General features: G+C 42.7%; 1 protein-coding gene across 6 annotated transcripts in view; it reads right to left on the reverse strand.

The window, feature by feature from the left end:
• The window catches only part of ERC2 (ELKS/RAB6-interacting/CAST family member 2), a 971,230-nt gene extending 954,542 nt beyond the window's left edge, over positions 1-16,688 (reverse strand). For all 6 annotated transcript variants that reach the window (XM_055383002.2, XM_055383001.2, XM_055383000.2 and 3 more), the window contains exon 1: positions 16,426-16,688. The gene's annotated coding sequence lies outside the window, so the exon portion shown is untranslated. The remainder of the gene's footprint in view (positions 1-16,425) is intronic.
• Positions 16,689-17,708: the final 1,020 nt, after the last annotated feature.

The raw sequence follows: 17,708 nt of genomic DNA on the forward strand, positions 1-17,708 counted from the left end.
ATAAAAAGGGAAATTATAGGACATAATTCGGATCTATTCAACAAATACTTCCGGAGAACAAATCTGTAATGTGGTTTCTGACATGCTAGAGGTCCAAAGCCTTCCATTTAAAAGGGGGTCACAGCCTCTTTACTCAGGTTCACATTAACAACGCTAATTGTTGTGCAAGGCTGCCAGTTGCTGTGAACACCAGAAACAGATGAGGGCCTTTCTGGGAGTGATAGAGTGTGGTCTCAGATGGAGAGAGTCCTATGGAAAAAAGAGTGTAGTAACAGACAGGGAAAATCCAGTTTTTTAACCTGGACAAGAACTAAGGAGGGAAGTCAGATCCATAGTTATGCATATTAAAGAATCTGCAAATCTCATGAGAATTTAAGGCTTGTTTTTACTTCAGAAATCTGAAAACAAATAAGGTAAGGATATTCTTGATCAGCACAGCGCCATGCCCATTGACTTTGAATATCAAGCTGTATCCTAAGGAATCACTGAGTCAATGTGAAAGGAAATAAGATGGTCTTGGAGATCTAAAGGATGTGTTCTCACTGGGTGAAAGGTAAGGATTGTCAAGTTCCTCAGAATGAATGAAAGTTTCACAGAAGTCGACTATTGTGAATATGGTGGGAAAATTGAATCATCATCCAGTGCACAGCAGGGTAGACCAGATGATGCCAAAGAACCTGTCCAGAATAGTCAGCATCACATTCTAATTATAAGCAGCAATTTAGTTAATGCAGTTAAATTAATGTTATGAATTTGAATTAGTAATGTCATATGACATATACTCTATTTCTAAATTGATTTAGGTTTTAAAAAGGTGTAAGAGCTTAAAAATAAAACTCACCAGCTTTATGTTTATACAATTTAAAGTATCATTACATAATAATAATTTAAGCCAACCCTGGGGTTCTACGAGAAATTATTTTCATTAAAAAAGATATCATCTAAGTCTGAGAAACCTTGGTTAAGTGATTAAGCATACGCTGGATTTGAGACCTGAATCTCACATTTATTATCTGTTTAACCTTGAGCAAGTTAGCAAACCTCTCTGAGCCTCAGTAAGTATCTGAGTAACAATGGCCTCAAGTGTAACAATGGCTACTTCACAAAAATAAGGTGAGTAATGATTAAATCAGAGAAGGCAGAAGTACTTAGCACAGTGCCTGAGGCTTAGTAAATACTCAGTACAATCCTCATCATCATCAATATTGACCACAGGCTCATTGTGTTGTTTTCTTACATTAGACCCTTTCTTCCTCATGAGTAAAATAGGAATAACAGCGTTAAACATCTTGCAATGGGTCTAAAAAAAGTAGTTGATTAAAAAGGTTGCCAAAAAAAAACTGTGCACATGCAAGTAAAACTTTAGCCCATGCATTAAATTGCATCATGTGTTCAACATATTCACCATCCCCCTAGCCTGCCCATCCCTACAGTCTCCTTCCTGTGGGAAGATAATCTTTCCTGCTCCAGTGACATCTGCCTTGGCCATATGACTTGTTTTGGCCAATGAAATGTGAGCAGAAGTAACAAATGCCATAACCAAACAGTAGCTATCAGAGCCCTCTTGTGGGTAAAACATTGTTTTTTCTTCTCTACCCTGAAGATAGGCTGTCCAAGAAAGGCTCCTTCAGCCTGTGTCCCAGAATAAAGATAACATGGAGCAGAATCACAGACAACCCCTGAGAGAAAGAAGCCACTGAGATTTGGAGGTCCTTTGTTAGCCCAGCACAACCTAGCAATATCTGACTAATAAACCCAGCTACCACAAATAGAGTGCTAAAACAAAATATGTAACATTTAGATTAAAATATAGGACAGTGCTTTCTCACTGATTTATCTCTCATTTCTTTCTTCCTCTGCAGATTACCAAACTAGGAAATATCATCCATTCAGGGACAGAATATCTTCTGTTAGGTCTCCAGATAGAAGCAAATCATTTGTAAATAATTTATTTTCAGACACAGATGCATACAACCAACTATTTTAATTGCCTCCAAATGTATTCTCTTTATCATTCCTGACTACTGATTTCTTTACTGACAAATAGCTGCTCCTGGTGCTTGGACATCAAGATGAAGGCAATCACTGGAAAAGCCGAAAGGAGGATAAATCCAGCTAGGAGGTGACATAGTTGTACAAACAATCCAAATAGAGAATGCCAGCGAGCATCAATGGGCGTGGGCTGGACCTCGTATGATCAGTACACGTGTGAGTGCCTGTCCTGGAGCACAGCCCTAGGAAGAATCCAGCTGTAACTGACCCAAGCATGCCTCCACACCAAAAGAAAGGCAACACATGCAACCACCTCCTGCTATCTGTGATTCCATCTTATAATGGCTGTGTGACTTACAGATTGCACCAACTGATGACCCTGTCTTCACTTGAACCTTTTGCAAAACAGATGATTCAACCCTGCACCTTCCTTAAAGGCAAGAACTATCTCAGCATCTTCATATCTCAGCACTAGTTTACACTTGCAATTAAAAGGCAACTCACTGTAGAGCAGTTTAAAGCATGGGCTCTGAAGAGTCCAAATTCCAGTTTCTCCACTTACTTAGGTTAAGATCTTGCAAGCAGATGCTCTAAGTGCCTATCGATGTCCCTCTGACCTGAACATTTTAGAGTGCCCCAAAGGCACTACCAATATCAGAATCTCTGCCTGAGAGTATCTTTTAAACCTGGATAAGCTAGTCTTCCCTTGCAGGGTGTAGAAGTCCCAGGGTTAACCACCCTTAAAAAAAAATGTGACAGCTATTTATACAACAATGTTCACAACCGCATTATTCATGATAGCCAAAAGGTGAAAACAACCAAAATGTCCACTGATGTTGAATGCATAAAGAAAATGAAGTATACACATAAAATGGAATATTATTCATCCTTAAAAAAGAAATGAGGAGGCCAAGGTGGGTGGATTATATGAGGCCAGGAGTTCAAGACCAGCATGGCCAACATGGCAAAACCCCATCTTTACTAAAAAATACAAAAATTAGCCGGGCATGTTGGCATGCACCTGTAGTCCTAGCTACTTGGGAGGCTGAGGCACGAGGATCACGTGAACCCGGGAGGCAGAGGTTGAGAGGTTGCAGTGAGCCAAGACTCTGTCACTGCACTCCCACTTGGGCAACAGAGTGAGACTCTGTCTCAAAAAAAAAAAAAAAAAAAAAGGAAATGAAATTCTGATACGTGCTGCAACATGAACTTTGAAAACATTATGCTAAGTGAAATAAACCAGCCACAAAAGTTCAAATATTGTCTGATATCATTTATATGAGGTACCTAGAATAGTCAAATTCATAGAGACAGAAAGTATAATGGTGGTTTCCAGGGGCTGCACTTTAAAATGGTTACAATGGTAAATTTTATGTTATGTATATTTTACCACAGTAAAAAAACAAAAATAATTAAAATAAATTTTAAAAAAAGAAAAGAAAAAAAAACAACTGACATGAACTAGTGGTGAGACATCCCTACTCTCCTAGCCTTTGTGTAAAAATACCCTAAGGCAGGTGTTTTACACTATCTCTACAATTTCCTTATGGGATTAAACACTAGTTGCCATTGCACAACTCGCTTAACAATGCCCCATCTATTGGCTGCCTTCACTTCCCTGTCTCATATCCTCATTCACTCACTAGTGACCCCTGTAAGTCCCAAGTAACTATTTGTCTCAGGGTCTGCTTCTGTGGGAAAGTCAACTAAGACACCAAGGCAAGTTTCTTAATTTCTCTAAACATTACTTTCCTTATCAATAAAAATAATACTTGGATCATGAAGTTATTGTGAAGATTAAACGAGATAATTCTTCAAAGTGCTTAGCACAGTGCCTGACTCATAGTAGATACTTAATATGATCTTCTTGAATTTCTGGTCTAACAATTATCCACCTTTTTTATAGAAGATAAACTACGTCGCTCAGTTTCAGGAAGAGACTAAAAAAATCTGAGAGCCAATTCTTTCCCATCTTCTATTTAAATAACATCTCTCATGACTTAGCACTCATCATTCAACCAACCACAAGAGGTATTAGAAAGAACTGGAATTTTGTATCCAGCTCAATCTTTTGCCTAGAGGTGGGCTGAGCCCACAAAAAAAGTTAGATAAGCTCCCCAGATAGCAAGCAGACCCCCCCAGGACAGACAGATAACCACCACTCCCTCCTGACCTAGGGAATTAGAGGGCTGTGGGGTCAATTGTAAACAACTTTGATCTGGTAAATTTTATGCGTATCCCTTTCTCTCTTTGGCTACAAATGTACCCTCCTAAGGTTTATGGCAAAGACTAGGACTCATTTAGTCTTTTTCTAGTTCCACAGTGCATCATTTTAACAAATGAAACCATGGGATCATGAAATTCCCATTGAGGTGAATCCTTTGCCAAATGCCATTTTATTTTTCTTTGATTTCTCGTTACTTGTTTGCCAAAATACACAGAGATTTTATCACAATAATCACCTATTCTGACTAGCAAACCAAAGGATTAGGTTACATACTCTGGTGGACTCGTAAATAAGACTGATGAGAAATCCAATTTCTGTCTCTTGCTTTTGTAGAAAACACCTTTCTGAATATGTACTTTTTAAAAAGCTGAACAAACAAAACTTACCTTGACTTACATGTTAAAAAGGGAAGCTCTGGTCTCCAGAACAAATAAATGATAAAATCCCAAATTCCATCTTGCTCTTTAATATAATCCCTAAAGCTTTTTTCCAACATTTCATACATACATAGCCTTTAACTTCACTCACAACTATAAATAGTTGGCCAACTTAAGTTCAAAGCATCTGACTAAAGCTAACCACTAGCCATATTGGGCATGCCTAATGGTTTCAATGTTTGGCTCAATTACATTATGAGCTAAATACTTCTCCCTATATTATTGCCTACAGTTTTCCATTTTCCACTTATAAATTAATGACAAAATTCAAGAAATATTCAGGTGATTGCACAAACTGTTGTACAAATATGATGATGTTGATGAACTAAAACTACTTGTCGGCAGGTAAGGTCATGATACAGTAGCTCAGAATGGTGGTTCATAAGCTACAGCACAGAAGATTAATGTATGAAAGGCAATTTAACAGTGTTACTGTATAATGTACAAAACTGTAAATCATATCAAAGTAAAGTCAGAGGTAGCCACTATGCACTGGGTATTGAATAGTGTTCTAGCCCATAACTCCCAATCTTGTACATTTCAAGGAATAATGAAACTATTTCCATTCATGAACTTTCTCAGACCACTTTCAGAAGCTGTAAACTATGAATTACTCCAAGTATTTCCCTCGATTAATCTAACAAAGTCAGTTTCATTCTGCCCATTAAGTACAAAGATTTTGAAACACAATGTGTACTCTCTGTTCTCTGCTTAAAATTTACTGAAATGAACTTTGTCCTAGGTGATATTGGGAGAGAGTCTCAAAACCAACAAGTGATGTGGAGTCCCACTGCAGATCTTTCACCAGCAGATATTTTTCCTCACCTGGAAAATGGTCTTTCAAAATTATTAAGGCTGCATAAATTGTGTTTGGTCAATGAATCAGAATAGACATTGCTAGGAGTCCCAAAGCCATAATAATCAATCTTTCTATTGTTCTTCAGGTCATCTTGCCACCCTCCCTTCCCAATGTCAAGTCCCACACTCCCACAAGCATCAAAAGTAGGTAATTATTGCCATGACAGTGAAATAAAAGGAGAATAAAGAGAATTCAGAGTCTTTGATCGTATCCGTCCCCTACTTGAAATCTCTTGAAGTTTTAAGCTTGAGTCCCATCTCCTCAATGGCTCACAGGGTCTTATGCCCTCATCACACTCTCTGGCTCCTCTCACCGTCCCTCATCCTGAGCCAAGCTAAACTCCAGCTCTACAGTTCTACCTACCTTTACCTCCGTGAACCCTGAATCTCCCATTCTCTCGCTTACCTTTGGACCTAGTGCATGCTATTCCCCCTGTTATTTGTACCTTCAAATCCTCCCTCCTCTGGCTAATTCCATTTACCCTTCAGTGACACTTTAGGTGCTACTTTCTTCAGGAAGCCTTCCTTCATTCTTCATCCATGACTCTCCTAAGTCTTCCATGATAGCCTGGATGCTCCCCCAAAGAGCATCCATTATTGCCTGCTTACTTGTTTGGTGCTCCACTGGATACAACAATCCCTGAACTCCCCTACAAAATTACCTGCTCTATTATGGTCCTCTTGACATGTACACACCCTATTCCCAGAAGAAGACTGGCACAAAGCAAGCATACACTTTTACGATGACTACATAACAGAATGGCTTAATTCTTTGTTACTAATGTCTATTATGAAAGAACACCAGCCATTCCTGTTTTCCAGGTTGAAATAACTAATAAAATGATAATTACTTAGTTGAACCTTTGCATGAAGAAACTGTTGTAAAAATATATATATAATAGATCTAGAAGAGTGCCTTTGAAGCAAATTGGACTAGATGATAGAGAAACAGAGATCCCAAATAAGGAGAAAGCTAGTGGCAAAGCCAAAAAGGGAACTTAGGGCTTGTGACCCCAGGTCAGTGCTATGTCTCTGTATCTGAAAGAATCTGCTCTGAAGTTATTCTAAGCAACTATTCATGTTGTGAATTCAAGGTGGCCCATGAATGCATTCAAAGCCCATGTATAAAAAAGAGAGTTATTTCTCAGCTTTAACAAAAAAGGTGAAGAATTCCCCTTGCGTGCCCACACTAACTGCTCCACGCTCACAAGCCTGATGAACAGCAGCCACTAAGACCCAGGTGCTTTTGTATCCACCCAGCATCAAACAGGACCTATTTTCAACGAGCCCATACGAATGCCACGCTGTTATCCCACTCACTACCCCCCAACCTCCTGCTTCCTGTCAGGGAGAGGCTTCATGAACAATACGAATAAAGGGTCAAAATGCGAAACAAAGAAGGGGGAGGAGGGAATGTTACAGACTTAGAAGGGAAGGAAAAACATACATCACCAGAAGGAAAGAAAAGACATCAAAAATCCTCTCCTGAGATGTGAATGTAAAAAAAGAGTCAACAACCCTGCTCCTCTTGGAACCCGCCCCTTGAACCACAGCTGCTCCTCGAGGTGATGACAGCTGGAGCTGGCTGGCAAAACGGAGCATGGCTAATCTGCCTCAAGCCAGGCACAAGAAAGACATCTTGGTAGAAATTTGATGCCCACCAGTATCACTGAGAAAATAACCAGTGATCATGGGACCGCCCTAACCTCACATCTGGTAGAGCTGCTCAACTCTCACTGCCAGAGCAGCTCCCAGACCCCAAACCCACCTTCAATCAACTTAGGCCCATAGAGGATGAACTCCTGACCACACCCATCTTATTATAGAGAAATATGCCATCATAAGAACTGGTAACCACAGTGCACAACTAGGTTCAATTTCTTATAGGAAACTCTGCTCTTTCTTACTGCAATTAGTCATACCATTTAGCAGAAATCTTTCACGGTTTGCATAAGGATCTGAGCATATTCTTAAAGAACAGTCACATTGCTCAATTCCCATTCAAGCTCTTGTCTTCTGACCCACTAAGAAGTTGCCTTGAATTAATAGTTTGCTCCTAATGCATTTAGGGTAAATGCACTTTGCTGCCTGCAACTCATTCATGCCCTGAAATCACACAATGACAACTACCTTTAGGGGTGGAAAGTATTAAGACAGGAAAAGAGAGCTAATGCTATCAGACCACACACACACACATACACATACACACACACACACTCACACAGGATAATTAAGTGAGCAAAATGTAGACTCTGAAAAATAAACCATAGCAAAACTAAGTTGCTGGTATAAGATGTCTATGAACATTGCGGCTCGCCTTTGGTTTTCAGGTATATCTCAGAGATGCCCTTCCAACTCTTCATCTAGTGGGGCTATAATCTCACCATTGACTTCCAGGAAAAAATAACCACTTAGTTCTTTCCTGAAAGTTCTTCCTGCCTTTATTTATTTTCTTCTCTTCTTCCATGCACACGCGCTGTCTCTCTTTTTAATTTTGTTGAGTGCTGATTAGGTGCCAGCAACTAGAGATTCCTGGGCTCTGACCAAGCGAACTCTGCTTGGCAGAGTCAACATGAGTTCAAGAACAGAGGAAATACAACTTCAAAGCAACAAATCTGGAAGATGTAAGTGGAGAAGTAATGCCCAAGAGGTTAAGAGCAGAACTTGAGGCACGCCCTGGGAATTGGCCAGCCAAGTGCTGAAGAAATTAGGCTGGAGTAGCAGATGAACTGGCCCAAGAGAAGGGTAACCAATTATATTAACAATTAAGTCAGTGATGTAGTGGCCTTGGACTTCCCCAGCTGAAAGAATGAGCAGAAAATCACAAAGAAGGCTCGGCCCTGGCTGTGAAAGTGAGACAGCTTAGAGCTCCTGGTGCTTTTGGCATTGACAATGGTTAAGGCTTGGTGGTTGTTTCAGTTGTAATTGTGGGGCCACTCATTGTTTCTACTGTCTCTAGTGATAATTTAGCAGCCTTGAGAGTAAGGCAGTGGTGGATTCAAATTCTGGCTCTGCCACAGCATTAACTCTGAGCAACTTTTTCTGTTCCTTCAATCATTTGACAAATACTTACAGAACATCTAGGCACTAAGGATACAGCCAAAGGCAAAGCTCCTGCCTTCATGGAACTTATCAAATTCTTTGAGTCTCAGTTTCCTCACCTATAAAATGGGATAATACGTTTACCTGTATAGGTAATATGAAATGAGCAATATAAAGCACCTAGCGCAGTGCCTACCACATAGTAAATGCTCAATAAATGGTGCTCTTCATATAACAGAGCAAACGTATCCATCACTTCCAACTGGAGTATTAGTTCCAAGTAGTAAGGAACTATCTGTGGTTCATCTCTGTACCCCCAGTGCCTAACACAAAGTAGATACTCAATAAATACTTCACAAATCAATCACTACTTAATAACAGCCATTGTTATGGTAACTTATAGTCATTATTCCTCTCTAAGCCACAGAGATTCTATACTTAAAAAAGCAACATGGCAGCCTGGCGTGGTGGCTCACGCCTGTAATCCTAGCACTTTGGGAGGCCAAGGCGGGCGGATCACGGGGTCACGAGATCAAGACCATCCTGGCTCACACGGTGAAACCCCGTCTCTACTAAAAATACAAAAAAAAAAAAAAAAAAAAAAGCAAGATGGCATAAAGGCTTTTTTTTTTTTTTAAAGAACAGTGAGGTGCACTATACAATATGTCTTCAGGAACTTTTTAAACATGAAAACAAATGTTATTGAGCATAAAGCTTTCAATTCAAAGAATCTATTAGCACAGAGACCAGCACGGACAGCGGATGTAGATGCCAGCCCACTCTTTTCCTAACTACAAAGTAAGGACAAGCTGGCCAGGCTTCAGGTTAATCCAGAAGGCACCCAAAAAGTAAGTTACATAAAGTTTAGCAGATGTGCTCAAAGATGGTGTATCAGTAAAGATAAGCAGAAAAGTGCTGCAGAAACCAAAAATCACAAAAATCTTCATGGCTTAAAACAACCAAAGTTTACTTCTTGGTCTATATGTCCAACTCCAGTTGACTGGAAGCTGTGTTCATTTAGTCACTGAAAGGCCCAGGCAGATGAAGGGCTCCATCTTAACACACATTTCCGTAATCATTGCAGTAGAAGAGGGCACTGGGTGCTCTCACACTGGAAATCAAATATTCTAGCATGGAAGTGATGCAAGCCACCTCCAACATATGCCTGGAAGGAAAGAAAAAGTGGCTATGGGGAACATTAACAGTCTCTACCACAGATGATATTAAGACACAACCTGTGGAATAACAAAGGGATTTGTTAAAGGTGATGCACAAATAAAACATCTGAACAGCTATAAGATTCACATAATCCTGAACCAGGAAGGGTGTGTAGGTGTCCTTTTAGAGCAGTGGCCTCAACATAAAGACACTTCATACAACATAAATCTGGACCCTAAATTTCCAGAACATCTCTGCTTTCTATAAATATACTGAGGGTCCAGATACATTTTTATTTAGGAAACAAAAAGTTTTAACAGCTGAAAAACATTTGAAAACTATGAATGTAAGCCAAATCCTTTATTTTACAGATTTAAAAAGTAAAGAGAAGAAAAAAAGGAGACACAGACAGTTAAAGTAACCCCAATCTACCCCTCAAGGAAGGTCTAGAATGTTTAGCAGAAATAAGTCCATGGACAGAATCTAATGTACCACTGCAGCACCTTCTGACCTCACCCTTCATCTCTGCTACCTTTAACTGGCACAGTGGAGCCAGACCCAGACCAAAGTCATTTAATACAAGGTCGTCAAGGGCTCAATAAATGGTATTGACAATGAGTAGAAGACCCCACCCCACAGCATGAAATAGTGATTCATATCTCATTAGCAATTCTCTACATTACTCATTCCCTACTTCTGGGCAAACGTGAAGCCATCAGTAGAAGTGAATACTAGCCTTCAGGAGACTTTCATTTTGCTCTCAGATGATCATAGGTTAACAGCAACTATGATTTGGGTTAACTCAATTCCATTATCTTCTCATGTCCCCAGCTCTGTTTCATGCCCAGTTTTCCCTCCACCTTCACTCGCACTAAAGCATGTATGTCATGCACTCAAGCCTCAGTGGTCTCCCAACCTCCGGTCTCTGTCTTTTTCAATGGCTTCATACTCACTAGCCCATGAAATCAAACTCAAATATTTCAACCAGGAATCCAGATGCCTCCTAAATCTTAATCCAGCCTAATTTTCCAACATTATCTCCACTATGGTACTTGTCCTGCACAGCCAGAGGCAAGAGGATGATCCTGAAAGTCAAAATGATGTTGTTTTGAACCCCCAATGCTTCTACTTACCGGTTGGGCAAGTCCTTAACCCCTCTAAGTTTTAATGTTCTCACCTGCAAAATAGGTGATAGCATCTACTTTGAGGGTTTTCTTGAGAAGGTATGTATCAGTGAGGAGTATGTGCGGCTGCAAGTAATAAGTAGTGACTTACAAGTAAAGAGCTTTTTAGTTTTATGCAATAAGAACTACAGGGGAAGGCAGTCTAAGCTGGTACTATGAATGAACGATGTCACCAAGACCAAGATCCTTCCAGGGTCCAGCTTTGCCATTTGTAAGACACGATTTTGGCTGGGCACGGTGGCTCACACCTGTAATCCCAGCACTTTGGGAGGCCAAGGCAGGCAGATCACTTGAGCTCAGGAGTTCAAGACCAGCCTGGGCAACATGGGGAAATCTCATCTTTACAAAAGTATACAAAAATCAGCCAGGCATGGTAGCGTGCACCTGTAGTTCCAGCGACTGGGAAGACTGAGGTGGGAGAATCACTTGAGCCAGGGAAGTCAAGGCTGCAGTGAGCTGAGATCGGTGCCACTGCACTCCAGCCTGGGTGACAGAGTGAGGCCCTGTCTCAAAAGCAAACAAAAAAAAACAAAAACCATGGCTTTATCTTCATTGTTGTAGTTGGCTGCTGCCCCTCCAGGCATTGCACCGATGATCTCAGCAGCAAGAAGCTAAAAGAGCTGAAAAGTTCTTGGAGTATACCAGCCACGTGTGTCTCACTCACTACATTTTCAGGAAAGCCTCCACCCAAAAACTTCCACCTATGACATTATCAGACCCAACTCTCATAGCCACTCTAAGTCCAAGGGAGTCTTGGGAAGGTGAGGTGGGCTTATTTCCATCTCAGACAAAATTGGGGTTCTTTTAGTTGGAAAGGAGAAAATGAATGTTGGGTAGGCAACCAGCAAGCCTACCCAATATTAAATATCTTATGGAAAGTGCTAAGCACAGTGCCTAACACATAGTTAACTGCCCAATAGAAGTTAAGCTATAAATACTACTGTTATAATTATTATTGTTGTTGTTATTCACCTTTCTTACTCTCTGGACAAGTGGAGTAACTCATTATATCCATATGTGCCCCTACATTTTTATAGTATCCATTGCTCTATCTGCATCTCCAACTCTCTCCCTGCTTTAAGGTCCAGGAAAACGCCATTGCATCCAAGAAGTCCTTCCTTACACCTATTCCTAATGATAAGTTTCATGGTGGCAGGACCCACATCAGATAAAAACTGTGTTCACCACTGCACTGAACATTGTCTCTTGGAACACAGTAGGTTCTAATAAATAGTGCCTTAATAATTTAAGTAATTCATGTGTATACACAAACCTGTATTATAGCCAGCCCTCTAAAATCAAACACAGAATATTCCTGAAATGCAGAAGTTAAGGACCAGGTTTATATGTCACGCAGCTAGCAATGGGAGTGAGGGGATGAAAATTGCATTCCCCAAGAAAAAGAAAAAATTAGAAAATCCTCCAACCATAATTTTTACACGCTGTTGGAATCTGGATGATAGTTCATCAAATATTCTCTCCCTTACTGTGAACAGAGTCTACGTTTACAGACAAGTGTTGTCCAAAATAGTGCTTTGTCCGCAACAGGTTATTAGTGAAAGTGACATTTGCTCGTGTAGTTTGTCTCTTGGCTCCAGTGATCTGCCAGGAGAAGAGCATGCCCCAAGTAGCTGCCATCCCTTCAGCCTGGGCCCCAGGACACATGTGGAGGAGACTGGATCCCAACCCACAGCCTCTGCACAGCCACCCCAAGGAGCCCAACCTATACCAGCCAAATCACGGTCAACCTGAAGACCCATGAGTGTGAAAATAAATACCTGTTGCTGTAAGTCAGGGAGTTTTGTTACACTGCCAAAGCTGACTAATATATCTTATCATTTGATATATGTTAGCATGTCTTATATCTTCATTCATTTTGTTCCTTTTCTTCACATAAAAAGAAGAGGTTGTAGAGTCTCCATGTTTTGTACATCCAGTGAGTTCTACCTTTGGATCAACTATTTTAAATTTATGAGATCTACATTACCATGAATATTGGTGCTTTTCTGTGCTTTCCATCCATCCTATCTTTCTAAATTAAGAAAATCACAATAAAATATAAAGGAATAGTGTAAACATTGCTGAAACTGAAACTGTTGGCTGGCAAGTAGATGCCCCACGGACCAGCCAAAATGTTAACTGGTTAGCGGATTTTAAAAAAAGAAAAAAGAAAAAAAAGGCTAGAGGGTGTCCTAGTAAAACAAGCAAATGCAGATTGTACAAAAGTCAACCTAACCAAAGTCAAAGACTCTTTAGGTAAATTTGTGGACTGCAATACCATTCACCTTATCTTTCAGGATACCTGTTTTGGCAAACCTTCACCACTGAGTTTCACCAATGGGAAGAGACTGATAAGGCTTACATCTTGTAGCTTTTCCAACATAACAAAACAAGAGGGGCCGGTCACGGTGGTTCACACCTGTAATGCCAGCACTTTGGGAGGCCAAGGCAGGAGGATCACCTGAGGTCAGGAGTTCAAGACCAGCCTGGCCAACATGGTGAAACCCAGTCTGTACTAAAAATACAAAAATTAGAGAGGCATGGTGGCGGGCACCTGTAATCCCAGCTACTTGGGAGGCTGAGGTGGGAGAATCACTTGAACCCGGGAGGTGGAGATTGCAGTGAGCCAAGATCACGCCACTGTACTCCAGCCTGATGACAGAGCAAGACTCCATTTCAAAAAACAATAAAAAATAAAATAAAACAAGACGGTCATGCTATTACAAAAGAATAATTTTAAATATCATTATACCTAATCACTAATGGAAAAGGGTCTCTGTAAATAACAAAGAAAATAAAACCCTAATCCCTTGGTGGGGAGACAACTGAAGGATGTTAAGAGCATTTATTCAACCAAGATCTATTTAAAACTCTAATTGGAAATTTAAGGTGTCAAGAAAAATGGAAGAGTGTGAATTTTGTTTTGTTTTACCTTCTTTTAAGTCATCATCATTAAGTTTGGAACTAAATTTTTATCGAGCCAAAATTTTTATTTTATTATATGTTATATGTTTTATATTTTATTATGTTTCTACTGGAAATATATAATAAACAGAGTTACTAAATTTGCCTATTGGCCCATGCCACAGCCTTCAAATGCAAAGGCAAAACAGGCTGATAAAAGGACTGTCAGAATCACAGTGGACTCTTAAAATGGTTAGCTCTACGTATGCTGGAAGAACCCACACTTCAGACTGGACACATGCAGACTACACAACCAAAATTTGAAGTCAAGGCCATGGCCAAGGTCATGGGCTCTGGGTAAGACAAACCCGGGCTCAGGTTCTTGCTTTCATACTAAACTGTGGCAAGATACTGAATTCCTTCTAGTTACTCATCTATAATTTGGGCATAAGAATAGTACCTACCTCAGAGGGGCTCCACAAGGTTTAAAAAAGATAATGCATATAAAGTACTCAACAAAGTGCTTGCCTATGCAATAACAATGATGATGATAGTAATAGTAATAATACTGCTTTGACAAACCCGGCTTCTACATGAAAACCATTCTAATCAGTATATTCTGGCTCACAGTCTGTTTATGAAATGCTTAATTCACAGAATTATGTTCACATCCAGGTACAACTTCTATAAAGTGACAGCTCTTTGGATCAATCAGTAATTTTTCTAATGAATTCAGGGAGAAGGGTGTTGAAAAATCAGGCTTTCACTAGTAGTAAGTTGAGATGGATCTGGTCCTTCACCCATGATTCATCCACCCGTGAAAGTCTTGCAGGTGAAAACCATGACACCATCACCTTCCACACCCCTCCCTGCCAAAACTGTAAAAGTATTTTATTAAAGCACAGAAGCAAACAGACAAGATGGCTTACATGAGAAAAAGGCAAACTCTACTACTCCCCGGAAAGAAAATGGCTTGACCCCACCACCACCGAACTGACATTCTGCAAAAGAGAACAAGGCAGCCCTCACTTCCAGAAGTTGAGTTAACTGTCAGAACTAAAAGAATCCCTTCTATTCATGTGACTCCCCATAAAGAACGTTTGCCGGCTCCAAAAATACCTTATAAATCCATCCAGTAGAGCCAAGCCCCAAGTACTGTATACTGAGAAACAATGTGACTTTACAAGGACAAGAGTGACCATAGGAGACAAAGTGCCACACCCTTTTCCCGGATAGCTCAACGGTACATGTTGTCTCTTATAAAGACTGCAATTCTGGAGAAATAGGTGGGCAATTCTAACACCCCCTCCCCCAATTCCTTCTTTACACAGATTCATTTTCATTTTTAAGCCAGTGGCCTCGGCATCCGCAACTACTACAACTAATAATCAGGGGGGTGGTGGGTAAGGGATTGGGAGGACAAGGAAACACAGGTCAAATATACTTGCTTCTAAAAGTCCATTTTCAAAGAGTTTTCTTCCCGCTTGTCTGCCTCTCACAGCTGTATCCCCATACCAGGTGGAAACCAATGGTTAAGTAAAATCGCTGATTTAAAGAGCCAACCAGGAAACTAACCATGACAAGTGGGAGCTGCCCTCCTCTCCCGAGCATTGATTGGCTCTTTGGGTTCCACCGGTCCCCATTCTACCCACGTAAGTGGCAGGTGTGGCTGTCAATCACAGAGGGAACCGACAATTCACCGCTCGGGGAGTAAATTGCCTTTCATACAGCAAAGGCAGGTAGCCGCCTAAAATCGATCCACTCCTAAAAGAGCGGACCCTCCCTCTCTGGCAAAGAGAACAGAGACCCTTAAGTACAAAATAAATAAGGCAGGGCCGAACGGAGAGTTTACGAGCTCTATTTTATTACCCCGAACCAAAGCAGCTCTTAATCTTCACTGTCCTAAGATGATCTTTCAAAGGCTCGTACGGTATTTTTTTTAATTAGGTACACCTTCGTAAGTATCCCTTTTTTTGTATAATTAGGAGATGGGGAGGAGGAGAGAAGGGATGCCGTTCAGTTCAATTTCACATCGTATTCCTTTTCATACACCATCCCCTAGCCCTCCCCGATAAATCGGCTTCATTTTCCCTGACACGGGTTTTTTTAAAAAAATATGCTCCCCTCTGAACCCACCCAGGCGGCCAGCCACCCCACCCCCGGGCGGGGGCTCCACCTTTCTCCACTTTGTTCTGCTTAGGATTGCTCAAGACCCCCGACCCCGCGAACACCCCACCCCTCGAGGCAAGAGGGGGCGCCAGGCAGAAGAGGGGGATCTGAGAGAAGAAAGGCGATGGCAGTGAGGGTGGCTGCCGGAGAGGGACTGCGGGAGGTGGCCCGGGCAGCCGGGGCTAGCGAGCGGCGCCCGCGCGCTGGAGGAAACCGTGCACTTGTTCCAATCCGGGGGTTTATACATCAGGGCAAATCCTCCCTTAGGCCGCCCCATCCCTCCCCCCGCCCGAGAAAGCCCCGTAGGAGGCGGATGGTTCACCCCTAGGCTCCCCACGATAACGCATTGCAGCTCCCCACGAGCGAGGGGGACCCGGCACGAGGGATGCCCGGGCACGGGCGCCCCGAGGGAGCCGGGCACCAGGCGGCCCCGGCCCCGGCGTCGGCGTCTCACCTTTCCGATGCTCGCCCCGGGGCCGTCCCACATGGATTTTTACAACCTCTCGTCGCCTTGGCCCCGGGCGGCCAGGAGGAGCAGGAGCCGGCGCCGGAGCCGGAGACCGAGGGAGCAGGAGCGGGAGGCGGAGGAAGAGGAGGAGAAGCGGGGCGGGGAACAGGGAGGGAGGAAAGAAGGGAAGGAGGAGGACACTGCTCGGAGGGCCGGGGCCAGGCGCGGGGCCGGGCGGGGCCGGCGGCCGAGGGGGCGGCACCCGCCGCAGTCCCGAGACGCGCGCTCGCGCGGCGCTGCCAGGCGCTGCGCTCGGCGGGGCCCCCACCCGGCCGGCCGGCACGCTCGCCCGCTCGCAGAGGCCCTGACTCACATTCCCAGCATTCCCGAGGAGCCGCTAGGGGGGCCGGGGCTGGGGCCCGGGCGCCTCCGCTGGGGGCAGCAGAAAGCACCCGGCATGGGCGGGGGTCTTCGCAGCGCCTCCTCCCGGCAGGCCGCGGCACGAAGCACCTGTCCCCAATCTTCTATCCCCGACGCCCCTTCCCGGGTACCCCCCTCCAAAAGCTTCCAGGCACTCCGGGAACTTGTCAGGTGGCTTTGGTGACAGGGGCAGGGATGGCACTTATCTTTTAAGTTAATCATTGGAGTAGGGAGGGGGTCGTGGTTACCATACCCTGGCACCGTCCATCAGCCTTAATGTTCCTTAGGAGGTTGAAAGAATTTCATAAGATCTTTACTTTCTTGTTCCCCCAAAGAAAGGACAGAATGAAAGATAAAGACGAGAGCAAGAGAAAAGATCGTATCCGTCATATTCATTGGGTGCCTCTTCTGTGCCCTGAAATGTGCTTGCATTGTCCCAATTTAAGGTAGAAAGATGATGTCTGAGTTGATACGCGCGCACACAGGCAGACACACACACACACCTCAAGGTAATGAGCAAGAGGATTTGGACAAGTTTTTCATTGGAAAAAGCTTCCACTCAACAAGTCTGGAGCCCCAGCTGCTGCCATTTTATATTAGGGAGGGTACTGGGATAGCCATGGGCATCTTTAAACTTGGTCTCTTTCACTGAGTAGTCAATTTGCAGGGATAGAGCAGTCATTTCCTTCCTGTCCTGATGAGTCTGCTTCCAGCAATTTCAGTGGCCACATCTAAATTTCTCCTGCTGGGAAGCTCAGACAAATAAAGCAAATCCAGCCATGGGATGTTTGGGTGCGCAGAAGCATAGAATTAGTACAGCGATTAGAGGATGGCTCCTTCTTTCCTCCCCGATAGGAATTCAATTCTTT

The sequence above is a fragment of the Gorilla gorilla genome, chromosome 2 (assembly GCF_029281585.2).
Source record: "Gorilla gorilla gorilla isolate KB3781 chromosome 2, NHGRI_mGorGor1-v2.1_pri, whole genome shotgun sequence".
NCBI classification, from domain to species: Eukaryota; Metazoa; Chordata; class Mammalia; order Primates; family Hominidae; genus Gorilla; species Gorilla gorilla.